This window comes from Topomyia yanbarensis, chromosome 2, assembly GCF_030247195.1.
Source record: "Topomyia yanbarensis strain Yona2022 chromosome 2, ASM3024719v1, whole genome shotgun sequence".
Classification (NCBI taxonomy): Eukaryota; Metazoa; Arthropoda; class Insecta; order Diptera; family Culicidae; genus Topomyia; species Topomyia yanbarensis.
The window spans coordinates 366,028,678-366,055,296 of record NC_080671.1 but is presented as its reverse complement, the minus strand read 5'-3'; the positions used below and the strand labels follow the sequence as shown (position 1 = coordinate 366,055,296).

The window sequence follows — 26,619 nt, the reverse complement described above, 5'->3', positions numbered from 1 at the left end:
GAGACACCATGCACATCATAGATGGCGAAAATTCCAGCAGTGTGATTCGCCATGACATCATCTCCCGTACCGTTCGTCAGCACCGTGTTTGAGGTCAACACCCATGTCATCCAGGACAGTAAATCCAGACCAACATTCAACCAATAACCACCGTTCCAGAGAAGCAGGAGGCTCACCTAGTGATTGAGTCGGTTTTCAATTGTTTGCAAACGTAAATACCGATAGAAAATAAGATATATTGAATTAGTTAGTGTTAGAAACAACAATGATAGAATTTGATATTGAAATCTCATGGATTTCAAGGCGGCCGGCTATGTTGCGGCAAAAATAATTATTAGTAGTTTTAGAACCACCATATGTTCCACAACACAGTATCAGTTGTTTTCTCGCTCAGCCGTATGATAAGAAGATACCTTTCTCATTGCGCTTTATCTATCTATCGTTACACATATAGATGATAAGCAAAAAAGGCCTTTTGATTGCCGATCGTATGATCGTGCCACTGAAACTTACTACCTACAGATGTAGAAAATACCAGAGCAGTTAGTCAGTAATAAAACGTTATCGAAAGCAGTCGAGTCTTTCTTAACCTATTTATATTCATTACATTCTTTCTCGACAATTAAAGAGTTTTGATATCCACTAAATCGTGCCGCGTGTAATTTGTTCCGCCGATATCACCTCCCGCCGCGTGTGCTAGAAAATTCCCGGTACGTGGACATATCAAAGAACTTGCATGAACAGTGATCAAGCCCAAAAGTGGTAAAAAAGTGGTTTTCCTGAGGTGTTCATCAATCCACGAATTATATACGCTCGTGTATTACTAATTTTGATGACATACAGAAACGTATACATTAGCGGTAGGACTAACCGTCGTGATTTTATCCTTACTTTCAGATGTCAATTGATTCTAAACCACATATTAGTCAATCAATCATAATAAACTTGATATTGCAATCAGCAGAAGCATTTTAGTCGCTTTCGGTGGTATCCAATTGATGTCTATGTAAGTTTGAAAACGACGTAACGATACAGTAAACTGACGTCAGTAGGCTATCACGGAGAGCGACTAAAATGTTGTAACTAGTTGAGTCTATAAGTCAATAAGGGATTATCGTTTTGATTTCTTGTTTTCAAATGAGTAAGATGATCAAAGATCACGGAGAAAAGAGAGCAAAAAGGAATCAATAAATTGGAATCGGTTCAAGGGTAGGTCTTCTATATTTTCTAAACACTCGGAATTGCGCTCTGATCTTTTCATCTTCGAAAGACGCTTAAACGTCTTTGTTATCCATAGGGTTTTGGCGCGTCAGGTCAACAGCTTCAATTGAAACTATTTCTCAAATTGTGTTAAATGAACCTGTGATAAAATAGACATTACAGCTTGGTTCAAAAAGTCGAATATCTTTCAATTTTTATGGTAATTGTGAAAAAAAATGAGCTAATTATTTTTATTAAAAAACAAACTAATTATTGAACAGGTTAGTGTCAATATATTTGTTTAATGGAGTAACAAATTGACTTAGAAAGTGTAGCCGAAATCTTCGTAGAAAGTTGGCCTTACATCTACTCTTCGGCAATGGGGAAGTAAATGCAATATAATGTATATATTCCCTTCCATGTGTCTTAATCAAGAGATACTGAAATTATTGAGCTTGTTCATATTTGTAGTTTCTAGTTTATATTGGTGGTGTCAGCAACGATACATTTAACAAATTTTACGTAAATTAGAAGATATTAGTAATCAGCGTTATGTGATTTTCATTCGATTTAAGGACAATTCCCTTTAACACATTAAATCATTGATATATATTTATTTTGATCCTATTGATCACCAAAAACCCTTCGTAACTGGGGCTCTGATCTACCAAGCCAAGACCAGTTTTTAAAGTAATTTCATTTATATAGAATATATAAAAAATGTGTTAGCATGATGACTTAGAACTGGTAATAGTTTCAGGATGCCAGATCAAGAAAAAAGAAGTTGAACCGTTTCTGCGCATATACAATTCGTTTGCTAAATCAGAAGATTTTAAACAAATTTCGACATTCTCTACGTTTGAACATTTTATGGATATTTCTCTACTCATTTCGATTTAGCATCTTCTACACCTTTTAAACGTATTGCTTAGAACACACTGCGTTTTCCAGCGCCCTCAAGGATTGCCATATTCGGTTAGCGCATAAATACTGAGAACTCTAGAATATCCATTGCTGTACCGAGAGTAAATTGTAACTTGTAAATAAATAATAAAAATCAAATTCAACATCAATAATTCGTTGATGTACTATAGCCTTTCTAATGACAAAGAACATGTTTTTAGAATTGTCGTAGATTTGAAATTGTTTTCATTGAGAACTTTTCAAAATTTCATGTAGTGTCTAGTGGCTATATCAAGGCGTTATCAAAACCTGGGACGGGACTTGCAGATAGATGTTTTCTTTTACTTTTTTTTCTTTTCATTCTATTCTTCGTCTCGCATAGCCTCACATAGTTTAAATGAACTGGCTGAATTGACAGTAGCCCATGGCTGCATTTCACGTTAGATTTTTACTATCTGCATGTCTCGTCTCAGATCAGAACTAAACGCATTATGCAATAATTTTTTAGGCTCCTCCCGATATAAAATCCTGGCTACGGGCCTGAGACCGATTACGCATTTTGATTCCATGACACGTGACGAGATCAAACATAGAGGCTTGGAAGCTAACCAGTTTGAGACATGAGACATTTTCAGCAGAAACTGATTGTACGGGTGGCTTGACAGGTAGTGAAAAATGTACACTGGTTCCAACTATGAGTTCAGTTATCACCAAAGTGGCTTTAGTTCTGGAATATGCTCGGAATCCAGGACATCCGGAATTATAGAGAGTGGACGATATGTTCCAACAATCTTTGATTCGCTATCAGTGATTCAGGCCTGCGAATCGAAGTAATTTGATGTTCATTTCGATAGATTTTTAACCTATGAGGTATTACGAATATATACGGTATATATGAGAAATTCCTATATGACCACAATAACCAACCTGTAACTCCAGAACCTAAAGTCAGAACAGAATGAAATTCAATAGCAGTCAATGGGAGTATTATATATTTGATTTGAAATCATTTTTTTAAAAATCAGTTAAGAGTTTGCTGGAAAATAGGAGTGACATTAGCTAAGGAACTTGGCGAGTTCCCCGGAGGCTTCCATAACCATCATAGGCGGCCAATGTGATCAAATCTGCTTTGATTGGTCATTAGTGATTCAGACCCGCAAATCCAAATAATGTTAAGCCCATTTGCCAAGTAACAATTGAAGTTTTATAGCACGTCACAAGTGCAATATAAGTTTTATTAATGGCTATAAAACTACCATAAAACCTGAATTTTTACTGAATATGTATCACATCATATGGGACATCATAGGGTTACCAGTTTATATAGGACTGTATAACTCCAGAACGGGAAGTCCGACCAACTAAAAATTCAATAGCGTCATTTGAAACTAAGTTTGTGCAAATCGGTTATCTGAGAAAATTCATTAACATTATTTGACACACACATACATGCAAACACAGACATTTTGCGATCTTGACGAACTGAATCGAATGGTGTATGACACTCGGCCCTCAGGACCTCGGTTGCAAAGTCGATTTTTGGAGTGATTGCATTGGCTTTCTTTGTATGAGAAAGACAAAAAATATTTGTTTTACGTAGAGGAGAGAAAACAGGCCAAGGTTTTCTTCGATGTCCCAGGACATCAGGACCGCTAGTTAAAAATCAGGTCATATTCTGGAAAACCAGAACGTCAGGTCACCATACCATGGTGGTTCGTTTTCGAAAATTGCTGGGGAATCGTCAAATGATTAGTTGGAGGAAAGGCCGAGGCTGAAGTGAGCCGAGCACCACCAATCCTATTACTAAATAACGCAACTAGCGAATTACTGCTACTCTGCAAGAGTAGCGAATCGTTCATTCTCGCATCACCAGAGCAAATATGTGCACTGATAACACCCACTAATGGAACCATCGCTAATAACGCGCAACGACAAGGAACAGATCGGATATCAACTGCAACGGATTATCTCCATCAAACGTCAATTGGCCGATGATTGCCGTTGGAAAGAATTAAAGATGGGTAAGTGCTAGGAAAGCTGGCTCAAATTTCCAACTAATAAATCCTGACGTGAAGAAAGCTGCTTACCCGTTGAAATCGAAATCAATGTCCGGAACAGACGAGAATTGAGCCATTCGTGATTAATTATCATAGTCTCGGTTCACTTTGATATACGTGCCATTGCTGGCACGGACCAGATTCGAGATCAAGTGGCAACGCGATTAAACCACATTTTTGGTTAGTAGTGCCTTGTTGCCTGGCTACCATGCTACCGGTAGCATGGCAAACATCATTGCAAAGGAGGAGACGGAAAACGCAAGCTAGAATAAGTTCGAAAAGCATTCAACAACCTCAATATTTGCCGTTTGTGAAGCTACTGGAACGGTGTTGGTTGAATACGACTGTATGGATAGTACAATATGGAAAATTGGTAGGCGATTTTCTCCGTACTACGGTGTACACGAAGAGGTAGTGGTTTAATACAATTTTTCCAAACTCGGATGATGCTTTATCAATTTACATTATACCGCCAGTTAGCAAACTACATCTAAACGATACCTAAATCGATCGAACCCTATCATCCAAAAGGACACCGCTTATTTCGCTGTAATTTATTGAAACCCAAAATGCCAGCCATAAATTCTCCCGTACATTGAAAAACGGGAAACTCTTTTAGTGCGTCAAGAAGGATGATAACGATTCTACGAACACTCTTTTCCTTCATGTTGATACCTTTTTACTTTTCTTCTCATAGGTCAATATTTCCCGCTTGCTGAAGCTGGCCTCCCAAAGTGTCTTATTGCAGTAAGTAAGGGAAGATATAGCCGTCCCAGGCGAGGGTATTAAACAACTTAAGCTCCCGAACTAACCGACCACCGTAGAAAACTCTAATCCAGATACGATTTACGAGGCGAATTTTTCAGTCATCATTCTTGTTTTTGGCAAGGTGATTATACTTTGGGGTTGTAAACTTTTTCGCAGCGAGGAAGATCAGTTCAACTTTATTTTCATCGCTCGTTTTTCGAATCACGTTAATGGGTAGTGAGACGCAAAAGCAAATAAATTTGCCAACTAATTATATTTTGGAAGCCATTCTAAATAAATTTTCTTCACATTCAATTTTAATTATTGAATTAAATCAAGGACGCACAGAATCAAACTGCATCACAAGAAAAGATTCATCAAAATTAACCCATTCAACCAATTGTTTTTAAGCTTTCAGTGAATAAAATAATAACTGAATAAAATATTTAACTCGTTCCATGTTTGTACAATTTAATTCCACAGCCATGTGCAAATGCACGTACCTCTTTACAACGTTTCGGCTACTTTTTATTCGTGTTTCGGCTTCCGATTTCATTTCCGAGGTTCTTGTTGGCGCAATATTTCTCAATTGGCCGGATTTCCTGTGCGTTCGGGAGATTAACGACGAAATTGACCTCCTTAGTGTAGCAGGAAAGTGTGAGACCTGCGGGTGGATTCTCCGCTTCTTATATAAGCAAATTGCTCGCCTACTCATATATTTTTTGGTAAGCCTGAAAACTGCCGTTTCTACTTACTAATTTCCTTAGGGATGTCGAACTTATGACGAGCCGTGAAAGCTTGGAAGGCAGGAAATCTGCTTTCGTCTTAGTCTCGTCATCCGTGACGAGACAATGCGACTTCGTCAACAATTGAGTGTAGAGCATCCGTGCACGTGATTTCCCTACTTGGAACTTCCGAATTATTTGAAATTGATGGGAAAGATAGCAAAGAAAATTTTCGGCCGATTTTTTCAATCCGTTTTCAAGTCTTACTGAGCCGTCGATCCTTCAGGTTTTTACGAAATGTTAAAATAAAAAAAGCAAAATTACTGTCTGTCCGTCAGGTCTTGGTGATGCAGCTCTTATTTATTTCCTGTTTTACGGGTCGGTATTGTAAATTCGCCTTCATCGGCATTTGTTTCTTTGGTAGTGTGATGGTGCTGGATTTTGATGTGGAGACACTTGATCGCGTTCGTTGTTGCTACAGGCAGTTAAATATGGTATTCAAAGCGCTTCAGATATTGCTTGGCTATTTGTTTATTTGTTGATTATTTTTAATCTCACCTTAATTGATCTAATTGAAGTTTTGATGGAGGGGAGAAGCCCATTCGAAGATTCATTTCAAATGCGCGTAAAACCCTTCATCTTTTTGGAATTCTTAACTAACATATTTCCAAACATGATTTCACATTGAACATTAATAAAGGTTGTTCCACATAAAATTGAATTACGGAAAACACGCTGTTGAGAATTACCTAGTGCACCGATTCTTTTCAAACTTTCAGACAATAAACCATAACCCATTAGCATGCTTTCAGCATATTAATTTTATTCAGTTTCAATACCATTACCGTATGCTCGCACCTTATGCTTACTCCACTCATTAGGTTCTGTGCAACATCTGGCTGCAGCTTCTTCTGTACGAAAACCCAGTTTTTCTTCATATCTTCCTCAGATTTGACATCCTTGGAATGTTTCCGTAGTGCCTGCTTCATAATCACCCAATATTTTTCAGTGGGCTTTAGCTCCATTGCGGTGGGAAGGGAGGGGGGAGGAGGCGTTCATTTCCTTGGGTACGAAAGTTACCTCGTTGGCTTCGTACCACTGCTGGACAACATTTAAATAGTGGTACAAAGCTAAATCTGCCCAGGAGATCGTAGGGCCCTCGTGTTGCTTCAACAGAAGAAGCAGAGGCTTCTGTAGACACTCCTTGAGGTAGATCTCTCCGTTTACAGTTCCGGAAGTCAAGAACAGCACACTCCATTTGCTACATGAACAGATCGCTTGCCAAATCTTGTATTTATTGGAAAACTTTCCACTTCCTTACTTCCTCCGAAACATCAAATTTGTGCGGAGCGGTGAAGAACAGTAGCCCCGGAAGCTCTGCCTCTGACGTAAGTCTCGTCATTTATGATGAGACAATGAGGCTTCATCAGTATCTGGGTGTTGTTTCCGGGTACGTGATCTTCCTACCGTATTTTGTTGTTCGTCCCGATTTTGAGCTTTCTGCACTTTGTACTTGGACAGATTCAACTTTTTGGCCACATCACTGACCGAAGCATGGGGATTCCGCTTAAGGGGTTATATACAAAGTTGCAACTCAAGAAATCGAAAAAAAATTATTGAATATTCTAAAAGTACATGCGAAATTTCATCCAGATCGGAGCACTAGATTTTAAATTACAGCCGTTTGCAGCGCGCCAGTTCTTCCACGAATGAAGTTAACACAAAATTTTAAACGCAATTATCTCGGAATGGAGTTTTTTGAAAAGTACCGTTGCGGTGAACGTGATATCTCAAAAGCCATTCATCCAATTTGCCTAAACTTTATTTTAAATTGTTTGTATTTAAATTCCTGTGTACTTGAACGGTTTCTTTTTCATCAAATAAATTTTGATTCTTCGCAATGAATTTTTGTTCAAAATTTTGTACGTTTTATAACTTTTATGTTTTATAACTCCATTTTTTGGTCAACATGTGTTATTTGCAAGAAACAAATTTTTTATTGGAAAACGATCCATTCAAGTACACCACAATACATTTTTCTTCAATAATCTTTTTAGTTTTTGGATTTCAGTTGAGCGGTTTGGCTTGGAGAGCGTTCACCGCAAACCTTTGCCAAAAAAACACGCTTCGGGGGATCGACCATAACTCCGTCAACCTTGAATATTTTTTTTCAATTCAACTTATTTTTCCTATCTTCGATAGTACTACCAACGTTCTGTCTTTCGCGTTTTTCAAAAGAAATTTGCACAAAACCCTTTAAAAAAATGACGAACTTAGCTCAATTTTTCGCCACAACTTTGTATATAACCCCTTAATCGCTTTCACTTCACGTTGTGATCCTGATCCCTAATGGAGCATCAATTCTGACCGAATTTCTCCTTCCGTTCGATGTTCAGAGTTTGCTAGTAACGTTTAATCACACGACTCACCATTGACCGCACGATTCCGCGTTGTCATCCGATGTCCCGATGAGAGAGTTGAGGATTTTCCAGGTACTTGCGCAAAATCAATTCGCGGCGTTGCTTTTCGGCTGACGCCATTTTTCCAATTTTTGAAAAGGCTGACAGCGATAAAAATACAGTGTAAATAATACACTCCAAACTACTTCTATCCAAACTTTCAAGAGAAAATACCCAATGGTTTATTTTCAACAGCGTTTTCTAGCCGTGATGCAATTTGATGTGGGACACTCTTTACTAGAACAAACATTAAAAACATCTTAGATCTTGTCAATCTTCTAAAAATATTTTTAAAAATATCAATAGATACAGAAAAGTCAAAATAATCACACACACTATTAAAGACACTACACATTGCTTTTATGGGTACTTACTGACCAGACTCGATGCGCTGGAACTCAAACTTCAAAAAATTCAACAATCTCATGCTTCTGGGAGGTACATTAATTTTGACTTTTTGGAGAATATCTGGAGTGTTGCCATTCAGCAGTTTACCCACAAACGCAGCCCTCAATATGTTCCGTCGGTCGAACAGAGTATCCATATCAAGCAATTATACACGTTTACACGTTTACACCACGGTTATGTTCTAAGGATCATTCAAAAGAATGTTGCTTTCACGGCTCCAATTGTGGTAATACAAATCCCAGCGAAAGAACTCCAATCAGCAGCTGAAGTTTCTAAAGTAGACCGAACAAGTGAGAAATATAGCGCTCGCATACAATACGGATCAGCCATTCTTATAATCAAATCGAGGTTTCAAATAGTATTTGCTAAAAAATGGAAGTAGTGATCTCAGAAAGACATCTGCGAGTCTAGCAGTACAACAAGGTTTCTGATGACTGGCAGCTATTTTGTAGAAATAGCGTAGCTTCAGAGTATAGGGGTTTTCCAGCGTGTGAAAGAGATCACCGAACACTTACATACACTAAAAGTCAAAAAAAAATTGATTACAGTCGTGATTCGCTGGTTGGACATTTTTAACTGGACCGCTTTTTAGTTGGACCTCCGCTAGTTGAACCATTGTCCAACTAAAAAGCATCTGAATGTCAAAATCTTATGTCAAATTTACTTTGACAATCAATCTGACAATTATTAGAGATGTGAATAGATGCAATTACACTACTAACGTCTTCTTTGGAGAGTTTTTGACATCTGTCAGTCGGTCCAGCTAACGAATCAAATTCGTTAGTTGGACAGAGGTGTGTCCCAACCAGCGAATCACGACTGTACATCAATCATAGAAAGCATCTAGATGTCGCTAAAGTGCAATCTTCCGTGGATCGTACAATAAGAAACTATGCTAGATCATCAGCGTATATAAGTATGCATCCAGGTGAGATGACATAGTAAACATCTTTGATGAACATGAAGAGCTTGAGCTTGAGCTTGTGCGACCACCCCTGGCTGCTACTCCGTTATCGATCTGGACTAGCTGAAGTTGCACAGAGAATAAGTAGATAATTATGCATGGGAGTAGCGAAACATCTTTCAATGTGCAACTCCTGGTAATCCTAAAGTATTGATCAATACCGGCGCCAGCCAGGCCCGAACGTAGATCACGGAAGGAAAGGGAAGGAATGGTTAGTCCGATACTTGCTTTTGCTAGAGGCCGTATATACTACTGCGCACTCCACAAGTATCACGGGAGGAGGATATTTTTCGTTAGTAAGAGTATAGAAGTTGGATCACTTCTTCTTTATCGACGCCAGGTAGGTGACTTCACTATCTGGATTAGATATCGATCCACCAAACTCAGAGACCGGACTTTACTTCCCTTCCGAAGGAAGACGTGACCACAGAAAAATCTCAACGACCTCGGCTGGAATTGAACCCAGGCAAATTGGAATGAGTGGCGGTCACGCTTACCACTCAACCACCGGCGCCGTCAAAACATCTTTGAAGAACATGGAGAATAGCAAAAGTCCAAGGTTGAAGCAACCTGGGGCACACCTGATAAATTAGTTATGGAATTTGTGTTTCGACTTCTTGTTATCAGAATCCGACACTAACTTAGTGACAGGACTAAGCAAGCGCCGGATTGACGCTAGCCCCAAAAAAAAAAACAATATGTGTTCCTGAGTAAACCCCTAGTCAAGCGTGATGTGCCGCACGACAAGGAGCTCATTTTAAGCTGATGAGAACTAATGGTTTGGCTTAGCAAGCCAATGCAAGATTCACTATGCTGTATTTCCCTTAGTGGAGAACAATTTAGGTAAACATTATTTTTCGCCATTAAGAAGAAAATTGTTTAAAACTATGGTTTTCTATTTGCCTTTCTTCTATAGAATGGCTATGCAATCACTCTGAAAACCGACTGTTTAACCGAGGCCCGGAGGGCTGAGTCTCTTATACCATTCGACTCAGTTCATCACGTTAGGCAAATGTCTGTGCGTGTGCGTGTGTGTGTGTATGTATGTGACCAAAAAATAACCACATCGGTTACTCAGGAATGGCTGAACCAATTTTTTCAAACTTAGTCTCAAATGAAAGGTACAACGTTCCCATAGGCTGCTATTGAATTTCATTGAATTCAGACTTCTGGTTCCGGAGTTACAGGTTGAAGAGTGGGGTCAGCATGGTATCTAAAAGATGCAAAACTTAATAAAATGTGTTCGAAAATGTTTGGATTTATAGTTTCAGTTCACTGATGCCCAATCAAACCGACATTGACCACATTGGACAACTTCGGCGGAACCGGAAGCTTCGGGAAAGTGTTTATGTTCCTGAGTTGAATTCACATCTTCTCAGAAATGTCGGACTTGATTTTCACAAAATCAGTCTCAAATGAAAGCTAGAATATTTCTATTGAATGCTATTAAATTTCCTTTGAATCGGAGTTCTGGTTCCTGTGTTACGGGTTGAAGTATTCGGCCACAAGCGAAATTTCCATATAAACCGGTAATCAATATATGTATAAATGATGCAAAAATAATTAAAATGAGTTACAAATTGCTTAAAATTGTTGGCCAACACTCTTATACCATTCGGCTCACTTCGTTGAGTTCGGAAAACGTGTGTATGTATGTGTGTGACCAACAGTTGCGCATCGGTTACTCGGAGATGACCGAACAGATTTTATCAAAACTGGTCTCAAATGGAAGGTATAATATGCAGTTTGGTGTAGTATCTCCCCCCACTTACCCTAACACCTCCATCATTCATCACCCCTCCCCCCTTGGTCACCCTCGCACCCGCATTAGAGCATTGCAAAAACACTCATTTTCGAAATCTCAAAGGCCTCCTATTGTGACAAAAAGCAAAGTAAACTCAGATGCCAAATTTCATATCATTTGGACAATTTTATACCTCCGCCCATTTTGCTTGAAGTTTTTTGACATTGGTGTCATGGGAAAATACAGTGTGTCTCACAATTATACGTTCACCATAATTTCTCGGAATACTTTTTTTTCTATTCAAACAAACTGCATCAATTTTTTAGCGTTTGTTTTGAAGCTCAATCAACGATGTTTCTCGAAATTTAGAAGCCCTGGTGCGTTTTGTTCGTTTGTTATGGTAGTGTAAGTAAAAAAGTTATGTCCCATATTTATAAGTTCACCTTACTTTTTTGCCTTTCTCATGTAGAAAGGTTACCCAACAAACAACGAAAGCTGAACAAGCCTTTAATCTTAGAGGATAAGCTGAACAAGAACTGTTTAAGCTATTATCCAGCTAAGTTGTTTGTTGGGTATGCAATCAATCTGAACATCGTTAACCTAATCCCGGTCTATCCCCCACACACCATCCTTCCCTAAACCCACCTTCCCTCATCAATTCCCCCCTCCACCGAAGAAAATTTCCTACTTCATCCTAAATAAACTTCCCTAGTAGGTCTGTAAAACCAGTACAAAAATTGGTTTGAACTGATTTTGAGTTTGAAAACTACTTTAAAATTGAAACTAATTTAAAATTTGTTAACAAGTTGAAACTTGTTGGCGGGGTCCTGACCCCCCGAACCCTCCTCTTGGATCCGCTGCTGGGTTCATGTGTTTCAGCTACGACACATAGCTTCTCAAGTTCGTGGCTGTCGATTTATTTATTTTATGTATGTGCTAATCATACTGATTATGTAATGGACATTTCCACTATTTTTTGAACATAACCAGCTATGGAATCGTACACGAAAAAAACCAGTCATAAATTCATGAGGTCACGATTTCGTGAACTAAACATTTTACGAAAACCATGACCAAGCTCCTGAAATAATGAATAATAAACCTAGAATTCATGAAACTATTTGTGTTTTCAAAAAAACTAGCTCATCCCGAATATATACATGGCGTTACATTAGAATGTTTGGTTAGGGTACTGTTGTTGTTCCCTTGACATGTTTAGTTTTTGTTGTGATTCTAGTTCATGGTTTCGGAATATACAGCCGACAGTCAAATGATGTTCATGATTTCAAGAGCCATTTCGCGATTATTGTGATTTCTCATCACGTTACTGTGCTATTTTATTTATGAGTTTACTATCGCATTTTTCGGTCAGACTAGCGGGATCAAAATTCATGATTTCAGGACTTTAGTTCGATTTATGTAATTTTATTCACGTTATCGTGATTTTTTAGTTATGAGTAGAGTGATTCATGTTCATGATTTCAGGATCTCAGTCACGATTTTCGTAATCGTAATTGCGTTTAAAATCATATTAAAAAAATGTATTTTTGGCTGTAAATAGTATGAATTATAAAAACATGTCAAAATTTGTTGTTAGGAAAACTTTTTTATTGAAAGCTTCTCCATGATCCAAATACACTGAAAAAGTTTCTTTTACGTCTTTACAACGATAAAAGTTTTTGACATTTTATGATGGGGTAACGCGAATACCTCTTAAAACGGGCAAAATTAATAAACTAATAAACAAACGGGAATAATTAGTCGAATTAACTGTTTTTGTTGGAACAAAATTCCAAAGATCGTGAAAACTATCGCATTTTGGAAGATTTTTGTTAAATGCATTTTGATGTAAAATGGCACGTATAATTAAATTTTCTGTAATAAAATTACAGTTTTGTATGACAATTTGTATGGAATTTAAAAACATGTATAAAGTTATAGTTAGATAAACTTTTTGACCGATAAGTTCTCCATCACAATCACATTCAAAAAGTTTCTTTTCTCTTTAGATTTTGTGGATAAAATATAAAAAATTATAAAAAATGTTTTTTTTTTAATTTTAATTTTTAAAACAATTTTTTTTGTTAAAAATGACAACATTTTTTTCAGTGTATATTTTTTAGTACAGAAAAATGTATTACCTGTAACTCATTTTCAGAAAATTTTGCTGTATAAAATATAGTAATCGAGCAAAAAAAATCGAAATTATGACCGTAGAAATGTTACTTTTGTGTCAAAATAATCTTACTGATTGTGAAAAATGTTTAGTCTTCCATGCCGGTGAAACGTGTAAAGTTTCAAAGGAATCTAAGATGGTCGGTCACGATTTTAAATATTTTCGGACAGATTTTCGTGGGCTTCCTCTATTATGAATCCGACTATACAACGTGAACTGATTTATGATTTATTGCAACTTGGACATGACCTAGATTACGTGGTTGTGAAAGAGTTCACAAAATTAAACAATATTTTCTCGTGAACTATTTCACGAAACTCGCAGTATTTTTCATGAACTCTTTCAATCATCGCGAATTACTTCGTTACTTCTATTATATTAATCAAGATCCAATATCCGTTTTCGAGAAATAGTTCATAAAATCGAAAAATATCAATTATGTATTCGTGAACTGGTTCATGATTCCTAGCATATTAATCACGACCGATCATCCAAAGTTAATAATTCTCATATATTCATGAACCAGTTCGTGACTAGTAGCATATTACTCACGGCTGACCATTCGTGCTCGTGAATTAATTCCCAACATCGGAATAATTCACAATTCACTAATCAATCAATATTGATCATGTATTTGTAAGCTGGTTCATGATTGCTAGTATAATATTTACGACAGACCATTCATGCTCCTGATATAGTTCACAAAATTATTAAGTATTATTCATGAATTCGAGAACTACTTCATGATTCCTAGTACATGATTCAAGATCTATCCAGAATACTTGTGATATTTGGAAGATTTCTAATTTATTGCAACACTGCACACGATCATGACTTTTTCACGTGAACTATCTCACAATATTTTTTGGTGGAATATTATACAGTTATATCCAGCTTCTACCTACTAGTTATACAGACGAATTAGAAAACTATTAGGACCGAACATCGTTATTCATTTGAAAAGTTCTATACGATGTCTGGACAAAAAACGAAAGCCTCACTGAGCACCAAAATTACATTAAAATAAGTGAAAAAAAATAAATATTATTGAGTATCCTTCAGGTCTCGTCCGCGCAAATTTCAATTGTGCGGGGAGATCTTCTTTCGCGGCGGGGAAACATTTGTCTACTCGCCTAGTGTATCTTGTGAGTCGATGGATTATCTCTTGTTGCCGTTAATATCATCATCGTTGATGGAATCTTCATGTTCACGATCAGATTTTTCTCCTGTGCTATAGCCCTTACTAGTCACGAGCGTAAAGCCGTTGTCATCGGTATTAGCTTCCTCGCCGATGGTGCTGGCAGTTAATCTTGATGCATTGGATGCTGCTTTTATAGTTATTATGGTCAGAACAGCTACCACAAAATTGGCAACCGCACAAGGTGTGCCGTCTGGTTGCAGTACTGCACTTAGGGGTTTGTCTATTTACCTTTGGCGTCGGCGGTAGAACATGATGATGAGTTATGTTCTATCAACGACCATGCGGTAGGCTTGAGCGCAACGCCCAACTCCTACTCAGCGGAAGGCAAAGGATTCTTCACATTTCCATTCGATCATGTCCATATGGGCCTGCCTAGTCCTAACTTTCCGTTCTAAGTTTATAACTGATTCGCTCTAGAATACCTATCCGTCTTCAAATTTCAATGCTTTCGTTTCTCTGCGTCTTTAATTTGCCGAAAATAACCAACAAAATCGATACAGACTTCTCCGAATTGCGATATGTATTTTGTAACTGATCCTCGGGGAGTACGCGATGACAAATCATGTAGTCTTACTTCTATATTGTCCTTTTCTATATACACTGGGATCTTCATGTCAACACTATCACTTTCAATTGCGTATTTTAGGATGTTCTGTAAAACGAATCTTTTTGCTTAGCCTAACGCGATGAATGATATCAATACTAAACTGTGATACTGAAGATAGGTGACATCCTTAAGCCATGTTAACCTTCAGAAAATGTTCCACCTCAAAGAGTCTCGGTCGTGTAGAACAAGATCTCATGTCAACAACCGCGTTGTTCGGTCGAAGCAGCGCTTTTTCATCAAATTCACAAATGATGACAAGAATAAATACAATGGTTTTGTTTTGTTCTGGATTCTCGTTCACTTTGCTCGTTTGTTGCTCTAACTTGTCACTGAGTTGTACAAAAAATTGTTTCAAAATCGTTCTACGATGGACGTCTGTTGAACGGTTATTTGGACGTCGTCCAACGTTGGTCCAACGAACGTTCTTCATTGAACGATTCAGAAACCAACCGTTCTTAGAGGGTTGGCAGAGGTAAAAATAGATCGAACGGTTTCTTTTGTTCTTAAGACAATGCACACAAGATAAAAGTACTGTGTTGTGGTTCGTTTTGTGCTGATTCAGACAGCAGCAGAATTTCGTGACCGGTGTCTTTGGTGGTTGTAGAGCGACTGTGTTTCTGAGTAGCCGAAATAAACAAGGTACTGTCACGAACGTAGCATCCGCAGCCCAATACTAAAAACGTTGTAAAAAATTGTGTTGTTGATTTTGATCCGATAAATACATGAGATTCAAAAGTAAATTTGCGGTGTAGGAATTATTTCGAGTTCACTCTTTAAATACCCAGGTTTTACTCATCTAACTTAACCTATCGAAAGCAAAATGGAACATACATCAAAATAGGTACTTATTTCAACAAGTAATAAACGTACCTTCCGCACAGGATGTTTTCCACCAGAGCTTTAAATCCATCTATGTGGGATAGACTATACATGCCATTCGTCACACAGCGGCGATATTTCTTCGTTCCACTTTTCACTATATGCATATACTTTCAGTTGTTTTATAACGGAAATTCTTGAAAGGAACGACCGACACTGGCATCAGCACAACACCATGATACAGAATCTTATACTTCTCCAAAGAACCACTGCCAGCAGTCAGCCCATTGGAAACCGAGAACACACCGACCTACTTTAATACAAATCAATCTATTAAACATTGGCATGTGTGATCCCTACTGCGGGCAATAGGAACACATTCATTCTACCCCTGGAAGCCAATCAGTTTTCATTTGATCTTGAGTATGTGACGGATTAATTATCCCCAATCGTAAACTTCACCTTCTGGTGGAGAAGTCGTATTCTCACTTACGGGCGATTAACTTTGGTAAAGGCGGGGGGAGTTGGTGATGTTTCATTCATTTCGTGTTTTCCCCACTTCACAATAGCGGGCGTAAGGGAAAACTCTTTTGCGGGTGGTTTTTGTGCGTTTCATCATTTTAGATAAGATGGGATTTGTGGGTGTCGCTTTTTATTTTTCTCAATTTCCTTTTTCCACTGTTTCGTTTCGCTAGCCATAAAAAATTCATATTCACGGGCTAGTAACAGGGCTCAAAGAGGTACTGGTTCTTTGGAGAAGTATAAATTCATATTCACGGGCTGGTAACAGGGCTCAAAGAGAATTATTCTGTTGAGTTCAGCTGTCAATTCTCACCAAAGTTAATCTACCGGCAATCGTTGTGTGCGTATTACTGCCTAAAACATATTTTGATTCAAATTCTGGCTGCTGAACTTGTTGAATTTAGAGGATTAGTAAAATATGCGCTATATTTTTAACATTTCATGTAAATGTACTAGTTTGAAAAATAATTTTTAATCGAATTTCTCTGAATTGAAGAAGTTTTACTACTTAATTCGTTTAATAATTAAGGACACTTTGCTGATTTTTACTGATGATACCGGACACTCAAGTTGTGCATTTGATTTTGAAACCACTTATCGATGGTTTTGATTTCTTGCATTACTTCAAATAACCAATATAAAACAGTTTTGCAAAAATTGTAAACACGAAAGAAAACTGCACAGACTCAATGAGATATTCATTTCTAGCCTACTACCTTGCAGTCAACACTAATGCTGATTTCGTTTTTAGAGCCGAGTCGCTCTAGGTTCGCTCTGAGCTGTCACTTTTGTATGGATTTTGTAAATATTAGAGCGAACCTAGGGCGACTCTGATCTAAAACCGAAATCAGCATAAATTTGTTATAGGTATTTAGATATTGAAATTGACCAGAATTCAAATTTATCGTTTGAATCAAAACGATACATCATCACTTTCTACTCCAGGTAGGACCGACACTGGTTGGCCGTGATTCGGAATACACAATAGCGGCATTACTATTGTTTACACTCAACAGGTGGTAGCGCCTGCTGTGCAAACTTCCATGCTGCGCAGACCAAACATCGTCGAAACAACCAGGAATACTGGCGCTTGTTGTGAAACTATTTTTGGATCCCGATTACAGGCAGCTGCCGCTTCCAGGATCCGGTACCAGTAGCAACCAGCTTTCTTTCTCCACTACGAAAAATGTGCCCGGTTCCGAACGCGACAAAGACCCGTGCCACACTGGTCAGGCTGATAACGAACTGCTTCGCCATAATATAGCAGGTATTATTTTCCCGCCGCTTGTTGCTTTCAATTTGTCGATGAAGAGACAAATTGTGCTCTCAATCGCAAGAGTCTCTCGCAATGTTATCCGAGTGGCTGGGTGGGGGTTTTATTTGGGTATTCTTTCTGCCGTGCTCGTCAGCTGGGGCCATACGGTGCTGTTTGAACAACCGTTGACTAACGGAATCCGCGTTGAGTAAGGCTAACGTAAGCACTCGAAACAGGATTTTAGTTCTTCACTTCCGGTAATAGGGTATTGTGTGTGCTAGAGTACATGACTATAAAATCTATCTTTCTTTGCTGTGGCATGAGCTCAATTTCGGTCCATGTCTATTCGTAGCTAATCTCTTAAGTTGAATGAGCAAGCATATCCTCTTTTCTTTGCAGCGTAGACCTACTTTAAGAAAAGTTTTTTTTCGAATAGTAGTTCGGCATTCTGACGACATGCCCATTTCCCAACAACAACGTTCCTCTGGTTGTTTATAACTGCGGCGTCGCCAGGTTCCGTTTTCCATCACACTCTTCGCCGCCGTAGTTGGTTTGCAGCACGTTCCGTTCGAAAACAGAATACAGAGAACTCAATTCAATTTATTCGCCGTGAGGGGTTTTGATGTTATTCACGTACCTGTTGGCATAAACAATATCTCGCTACAGACACTAGTTACAAGTACAAGCGAACTCGTAAGCGAATAAAACTTATATTTTCAAATTAAAGTTTTTTCGCATAGTCTTATTCAAGACATGTCATGTTGCCATACATAGATTTTGACGAGTTATGCCATTAGCTTTATTCACTGTTTTAGTTAATTTAAATTGTTACAATAAGTACAATGATAATGATTAACACTAAAAATTCCTGTCTTTCGGGGCTTGCTGCGCGTTAAGATCCTCTTCCTCTCTCGCGGTGAAGCAATGGTTGCCTTGTCCGCCACATCTTGAGGGACATTCGGTGTGTTTTCTCAAGCGTTATCGTTCTTATTTGTTTTTTGTTCTTCCGGGTCATTGTAGTAAATCCGTTGTCATCAGTATTTGCTTCTTATACTACGTTCACACTACAGAGTTAAAACAAGTTATAATAATTAGCAACAAGAAATATGTCATCAAAATAGCTTAAAAACATGTTTTAACTCGTAGTGTGAACGTAGTATTAATTGGTGATGCTGGTTTGAAGGCACGTAAGCCCTGTACTGTTAACCTCAAATTACGCAATTTTTTACAAACAAAATATTGTGCAAGCTAGATTTACGTGAATCTATCGCTATTCGGGTGGGACGAGTCAGTACAAAAGAAATTCTTCACGTGTTAAAATACAATCCGATCTCGTGTGCAACTATTTTCAATGTTTTGAAGGCTTGCCGTAATTGCAAAAAGCCAAAAAATAAAACAGAAAAGCGCTCGCCCACCAAAACTAAGAGCCAGAACTAAGTGAAATGTACCATCAAGTGCGGAAAATAAGGTTGGACAGTCAAAACGCAAATTGTCACGAAAAATTGGTATTTCGGGCTGTCCACTGTATTTTGAAGAAAAACTATGTTATATATCATAAACCTAAGCACGCACCAAAATATACACCGACACAACTCGAAAGAATACTAATTTGCTGCCGTACACTTTACCGTAAACACGAATAGAATATTAATCTTTTTGGAATACTGAATCGTACTGTTTGTGTGGGCAGCTATTGCCGAGAAGTGTCGCTATGTCGAAATTAAAGATATATGTTTTGTCCGAATCTTTCAAGTTGATTTTGTACGTAAGACGATGAACCGGCTATTTGTTTCGAAAAAGAGCAATCCTTCAAGCGGGCCACAAGCACGGCAAATCGAAAATATTTAGACTATTATCAAACGTATGGTGTGCGATAAGGGCTGAGAGGTTCCAAACGAGTACACGGAAAAAATCTGTTCATAAATTCATGAATCAGAGATTACGATTTCAAGCACTGACTGACAAAGTGATCAGGTAGCTTTAGTTTAACGAACAGCTTTTCATGCGAAACGCCAACAGGTGTTGGCTCGACGAAACTTTTCAATGCAGTAAATACGGCGGTGAGTACGCCCCCTCCGCGTGATTAATGGCTGTTCACAAAACTGCGATTGTTTCTATAAACAGAATGTGTATCGCCAAAAAGCTGACGAGAATGAATCCTACCATCTAAACAGGTCTAAGTGAGAACAATTACACCCAGGTTTTTTTTTACGCGGTTTTTACGAGGTTTTCCAATTAACGCGGTTTTTGCAAAAATATGCAAATGCAAATGCAAAAAGTCCTTTTGAATGCAAAAGACTTAGATTTTTTTCCGAAAAAAAATTCTAAGTGCTTTTAAATGCAAAGAACTTAGAAGAGTTTTGGCAGTTTTTAATTTGCGCGGATTTCGAAATTAACACGGTTTTTGCAAAAAATATAGCGAATCTTTTCTAAAATCCACATCGTCAGTCTACTTTCTACTTCTGCCCAAGCCAGACGTACAATCGAACCAAGTGAACAACAGCTAGCAACCTCTCGATCTAGTGTGCATTGTCTCGAGAACAAAGGAAACATTCAATTTATTCGTGCCGTCATGAGTAAAGTTGACGAAAAAAGTCTGCTCCGACCCAACACAGCGGTCGTTGACTTTAAATTCTGTTCAATACGATTGAGTTTTAGTGAAGTGGAATACCTGCTGAAGGTGAAGATGCAGCTTAGGCTCAAGGAGGTTATGTACCTTCAGTATCATCATCTTCGCAATGTAGTACTCATATCATTCAACACGTTAGCCAAAGCTGAACGTTTTGTTTTGCTGAACAACTTGAAGCACGTGGCTGAAAGTGATAAAGTTGGAATTAAGATTCCCGTGTATATAGAAAAAGACTATGTAGATGTAAAGTTACATGACCTATCACCACGTACCCCTCCTAATCTAGTTGCAGAATACATGTCGCGATACGGAGAAGTAGAATCCGTTACACCTGATACGTGGAGAAATTTCTTCCCGGGTACACCTAACGGTGTTCTTGTGGTGAGGATGCGGATCGAAAAACCTATCCCCTCCCACTTGACTATAAAACTTAAAACCCACGAATCTACTATTAATCAAACTACGTTATGCACCCACGAGGGGCAAACTCCTACGTGCAAGTATTGTAATCAGACAGCACACCACGGACAACCTTGCGCGGAAGATACAGAGGAGAATTCATCACTACCGATTCCCAACGAATCCACGGAAAACCAACCCAAAAAAGAGTTTTCAATACCAATACCTGAACCACAAACGGTTGCAAAATTTGTGGCAGCTGTTCAGTCCATATTGACAACTGCAAAAGCAGCATCCAGCGCCCCAAATACCACTGCAAGCAATATCGGCGAAGAAGATAAAAATAATGACGACGGATTTACACTAGTTACCCGTAAGGGTAATAAGCAGGAAAGACCATCTGAGCACCAAGACAACGATAGAAGAGAATTAAATGATCCCCATGACGCAGTAGGCGAGCCGCGAAAGAAGGTCTCCGCTCGCAATAAAAAGTTGCGCGCACGAGATCCATCGGGTAATCAATAATATTTGCTTTTATTTTTAATTTTCACATATTGTTAACATATGAAAGATCCACGGCTCCGTTTAGCTACCGCTATGAGCCGTGTCAAATAAACGAAATATAAAAAAAAAAAAATCCACATCGAGACATTTCAGCCATGCACCACAAAGCCGTGCGTCGAATTACGCGCATGTTCACTTTGCATTATCTCGGGATAGGCAATATTCTAAGTCCTAATTCTAAGATTCCTTATGGCCTACACCGCAACAATATGGGTATTTTCGGAATGGACTTGAAGACTAGGTTCCAGAAATTGATTTTTGACGCCATTTTGAAATCAAAGATGGCGACTTCCGGTTTAGTGAAATTCGCTATAATCCAATCAATATGGGTATTTTCGGAATGGTCTTGAAGAGTAGGTGTCAGAAATGGATTTTTAATTCCATTTTGAAATCAAAGATGGCGACTTCCAGTTTAGCAAATTTCGCTATAACCCAATCAATATGGGTATTATTGGAATGGACTTGACGAGTAGGAGACAAAGATCGATGTTTGACGCCATTTTGAATTGCAAGATGGCGACTTTCGGGTTAGCCACATTCACTATAACCCAGTCAATATGAGTATTTTTGGAATGATCTTAACGAGTAGGTTCCACAAATTGATTTTTGATGCCGTTTTTAAATCCAAGATGGCGATTTCCGAAATTCGCTATAACCCAATCATTAGGATTATTTTTGGAAGTTGTTTTAATTAAACAGTTGAATTTACTTAAATTTAAGCTATATGTTTAATTTGAATAAATTCAAACCCCCAACTCACACCACATACGTCTCTTTCTTCTCTCTCTTCCATTCTCATCGCACTCTTCTGGATGAACACATAAAATATTTTGCATTTTGCTGGTTTATAATTAGATCTTACATTTGAGGGTGATTTAGATGATTGCCCAGATTTTTCATGTGAGAATTTCGGTATACCGGAAGTCGCCATCTAGAATTTTAAAAAGACGCCAAACATCGACATGTGTCTGCTACTCGGCAAAACCATTCCGAAAATACTCATGTTGATTGAGTTGTAGAGAATCTCGCTAAGCCGGAAGTCACCATCTGGGATTTGAAAATGGCGCCAAAATCAATTTTTTATGGAAAACCTTGCGGAGAAGGTGCAGATTTATTTATTGCTGGCACCTACTCGTCAGGGATCATCCATAAATGACGTAGTAATTTTTGAGCGATTTTTAACACCCCCTCTTTCATCGTAGCATTTCATCACAAACCTCTAAATACCCCCTGGTAATTACGTAGCTTGATGGTAACTCTCCCTCCTCCTTGTCCCCGTAAAATTTAAAAAAAAATAAAAAAACAATGTTAGTTATTCCCCTTCAAAAAAGCTACGTAGCATGACATGACCCCCTACCCCCCTGTCGTCACACATCATCGCAAAATACAAAACTCCCCCCTCCCCCATATAATGCTACGTCATTTATGGATGATCCCTCAAGACCATTCCGAAAATGCCCATATTAATTGAGTTACAGCGAATTTCGCTAAACCGGAAGTCGCCATCTTGGATTTCAAAATGGCGTCAAAATCAATTCCTGGCACCTACTCTTCAAGTCCACTCCGAAAATACCTATATTGTTGCGGTGTAGGCCATAAGGAATCTTGCAGACCCGTCTCTTCCATCTTTCCGAAAATCTTCTAAGTCTTTTGCATTCAAAAGGACTATTTTTTTTGCAAAAACCGTGTTAATTGCGAAATCCGCGCAATATAAAAACTGATAAAGTTCTTTGCATTTAAAAGGACTTTTAAATTTTTTTAGAAAAAAGTATTTTGCATTTCAAAAGGATTTTGCAAAACAAGTACACGAAAGGCTACTATTCTAATTGCTTAAATATTGGTCTATTTGGCCACATTCCTAGGGTATTTCGGGAATCTGGTTCATGGTTGTCTTGCGACATGTCAAAGTCCATGATTTGGCAAAATAATGTGCACTGGGGGATATTTTGAGAGTTTTGGTTGAATTGACCACACATTAGAGTATTCTGGGATCCTGGTTCCTTAGAGAAAAAGAACACGTTTCGACCGGTTATAAAACGCGCCTTGCGACATGTCAAACTTCATGATTTTGCAAATCAAGCATATATGTATTACTATATTTTAAGGTATTTTGTTCGAATTGCACCAAACCTGAATTTTAACCTGAATTTGGTTCTTCCCGAAAAGAAAAGTATTCTCGGTCCGTCCGGTCCGTGAAGTTGGACATGCCGCATTACGGGTATTATAATCGCTTGAAAAGTGTCCTTTTCGCCGGATAACCAGGTTCCCGGAATACCTCGGGTTTTAGCCAATTCTCCCAAAAACTCAAAATGACGTCCAGTGTATTTGTTTTGCAAAATCATAAAGTTTGACATGTCGCAAGACGGGTTTTATAGCTGGTCGAAAATTGTCCTCTTTGCCGGAGAAGCCAGGTTCCCGGAATATGTACTCCAGGGTGTGGTCAATTAGACCAAAGCCCCCCAAAATGTCTTTCAATGAACTTGCTTAGCAAAATCATGAAATTTGACGTGCCGCAAGACGGGTTATGCAACCAGTCGAAAATTGTCCTCTTTGCCGGAGGGACTAGGTTTCTGGAATACCCCGGAGTGTTGCCAATTAGACCAAAAACCTTCAACATGTCTTTTCGAAAATTCATGCAGTTTAACATGCCGTAAAACAGGGTTTCAACAGGGTCCAAAAGTGTCCACTTTTCCGGAGGAACGCGGTTCCCGAAATACCCAGAAGTTGGGCCATTTCATCCAAATGCTCTCAAAATGTCTTTCAGTGTGCTTGTTTTGCAAAATCATGAAGTTTGAAGTGCTGCAAGACGAGTTTTGAAACCAGTCGAAAATCTACCCTTTTACCCGGAGGAACCAGCTTCCCGGGAGATCCCGGGGTGTGTTCAATTTGACCAAAAACCCTCAAAATGGTCTCCAGTGCACTTGTTTTGCTAAATTATAAAGTTTGACACCCCGCAAGACGAGTTTATAATTAGTCGAAAAGCGTCTTCTTTGCTGGTGGAACCAGGTTCCCGGAATACCCCGGGTTGTGGTAATTTCGTCCAAATTCTCTCAAAATGTTTTTCAGTGTGCTTGTTTTGTAAAATAATGAGGTTTGAAGTGCCGAATTATTTTACAAGCGTCGTAATTTCCTACTCGCTGACATCGTTTTTAATATTTGATAAAAATAGTGTGAAACTATCGTTCGCAGCTCCTTCAGTATACATTGTTTCGGAGCAGTTTGCTGTTATTGGAGAAGAATGTTGGGGTTTTGCATTGACAATGGCACTTTCGCAGCGTTGCAAAGATGAATTCGGTTTTGTGCAATCTGTAAGTTTGGTCATGGTAGAATTCAATGACTCGATACTTTCCCTTAACCCTTTATAAGGCAGTGGCAACTATTGCCACCTTTTCGTTTCGTTCATAACGTAGGAATATGAAGTGAGAAGTTTACAATCTTATGAAATCTACTTGTTAGGAGTCTGGCAATTCGTCTTATTATTTATTTATTTATTTATTTATTTATTTATTTATTTATTTATTTATTTATTTATTTATTTATTTATTTATTTATTTATTTATTTATTTATTTATTTATTTATTTATTTATTTATTTATTTATTTATTTATTTATTTATTTATTTAATTTATTCAATGAACTTAAGACCTATGCTAGTTATAAATGATAGGAAGAAGCGTTTCTAAAAGTATTATTAATAACCAAAAATTTAAATTAAATGAAAAACTAACATTTACACACAATTTAGATGCTCCATATATTCCCTTTTGAGCCCTACTAAAGAGTTTTTATTCTGTAATGCACTAGGTAACAAATTCCAAAACGCAATACCTCTCACAAGTAATGAATTAGAATAGTAACAAGTTCTGCAACAAGGAATGTGATACTTTTTTCCTCTTTGACTTCTCAAAGGTACAAAGTTTTGTAAAAGATAGGCCGGACACTTTGTTGTAACGATGTTGTGTACTAATATTACAGTGCGGTACTTTGCAAAATTGGCAAACGAACATCCAATCAAAGCAGGTTGAAAACGTGTTATACTTGAATATCTATTAATATTGAAAATAAATCTACAACAGCAGAGCTAGATTTAATCTATTTAAACTAATGGCTGTTGCTTGAGTGAGAATAAAATCACAATAGAGAAAATGTGGGTAGATTAGGCTTTTGAATAAAAACAATTTTGTTGACGAGCTTTAAATCGAAGGGTTCTCAAGGATGCATATATTTTACCGCATTGTTTAGCAATGAAAGAATCCCACTCAATTTTTTTTTTGAATTGTTACACCCAAACTGCAAACGGTATCTGCAAATTGAATCTGATTGCCATCGATGAAAATATCAGGTTTGAAAGTATCACGTTTCGAACGAGAGATAAATATTGCTTGCGTCTTACTACTATTCAGTATAAGAGAATTATCACCGGCCCATTGAAAAATTATTATTATTGAGATACAATGAAAAGTGTCAGATTGGCGAAGAGTTTTTTGAAACAAATATGGCGATTTCCTTTTTGATATTAAAATTAGCTTGATTTTGAAAAAAATACTCTAGACCCTATAAGTTGGTGATGCCAATTTGTTAAAACAACTATTTTTAATCCGAAAATTTGGTTTTTGAATGGTAAAAATGGCAAAGAAAAAAATAAAATGAATAAACAACGTCTGTAATCTGTGGCCTTATTTTTCTTCTTATCCTCAGAATCCAAGAATTATTATCTGTTAAACAGGTAATAACCAGTAACCCACCTTAGTTTCTTTATGAATTGCTGATCCAGCTCGATTTGCACCAATCTCGTTGGAAATAAAGTAATAAGTTTTTATTACGGAATAAATGTAAATATATTCTAAACTAAATGAAAGAACAGTGTTTCTATCAATATAACATTCATTAATAGCCCCAAACTCTGGGCCTTATAAAGGGTTCAACATTCAATCTCATCACCGCGCTGTTTCACTCGCATCTCATAGGCAAACCGAGCTAATCGAATTTCGGAATGTTGCGTCTTCCAGAAGGCTGCGGCAATCGTCACACATCCATAGTACATTCGAGCCGCTACAAGCAGATACAGTGGAGACCCGATTTTATCAGCCCCCGATTTTGTCAGATTTTTACCCGATTTTATCAGCTTCATATGAAAATTGATAGTTGGTAGGTTAAATGGGCTCCAGCAGACGAACCGAGTTGAATTTGAGTAAATCCTTTCTTGGGCATATATTTCTTATCTTAGAGATCTTAAAAAT

The 26,619-nt window shown here is 37.9% G+C and overlaps 1 protein-coding gene across 16 annotated transcripts in view; it reads right to left on the bottom strand.

Annotated features, from left to right (window-relative positions):
* The window catches only part of LOC131684446 (voltage-dependent calcium channel type A subunit alpha-1), a 481,660-nt gene that overhangs the window by 347,964 nt on the left and 107,077 nt on the right, over nt 1-26,619 (bottom strand). The window contains exon 1 of one of the 16 annotated variants that reach the window (XM_058967321.1): nt 16,062-16,180. The exons of the other annotated variants lie outside the window; for them this stretch is intronic. The gene's annotated coding sequence lies outside the window, so the exon portion shown is untranslated. Of the gene's footprint in view, nt 1-16,061; nt 16,181-26,619 lie in introns of those variants that run through there. 16 annotated transcript variants of the gene reach the window in all.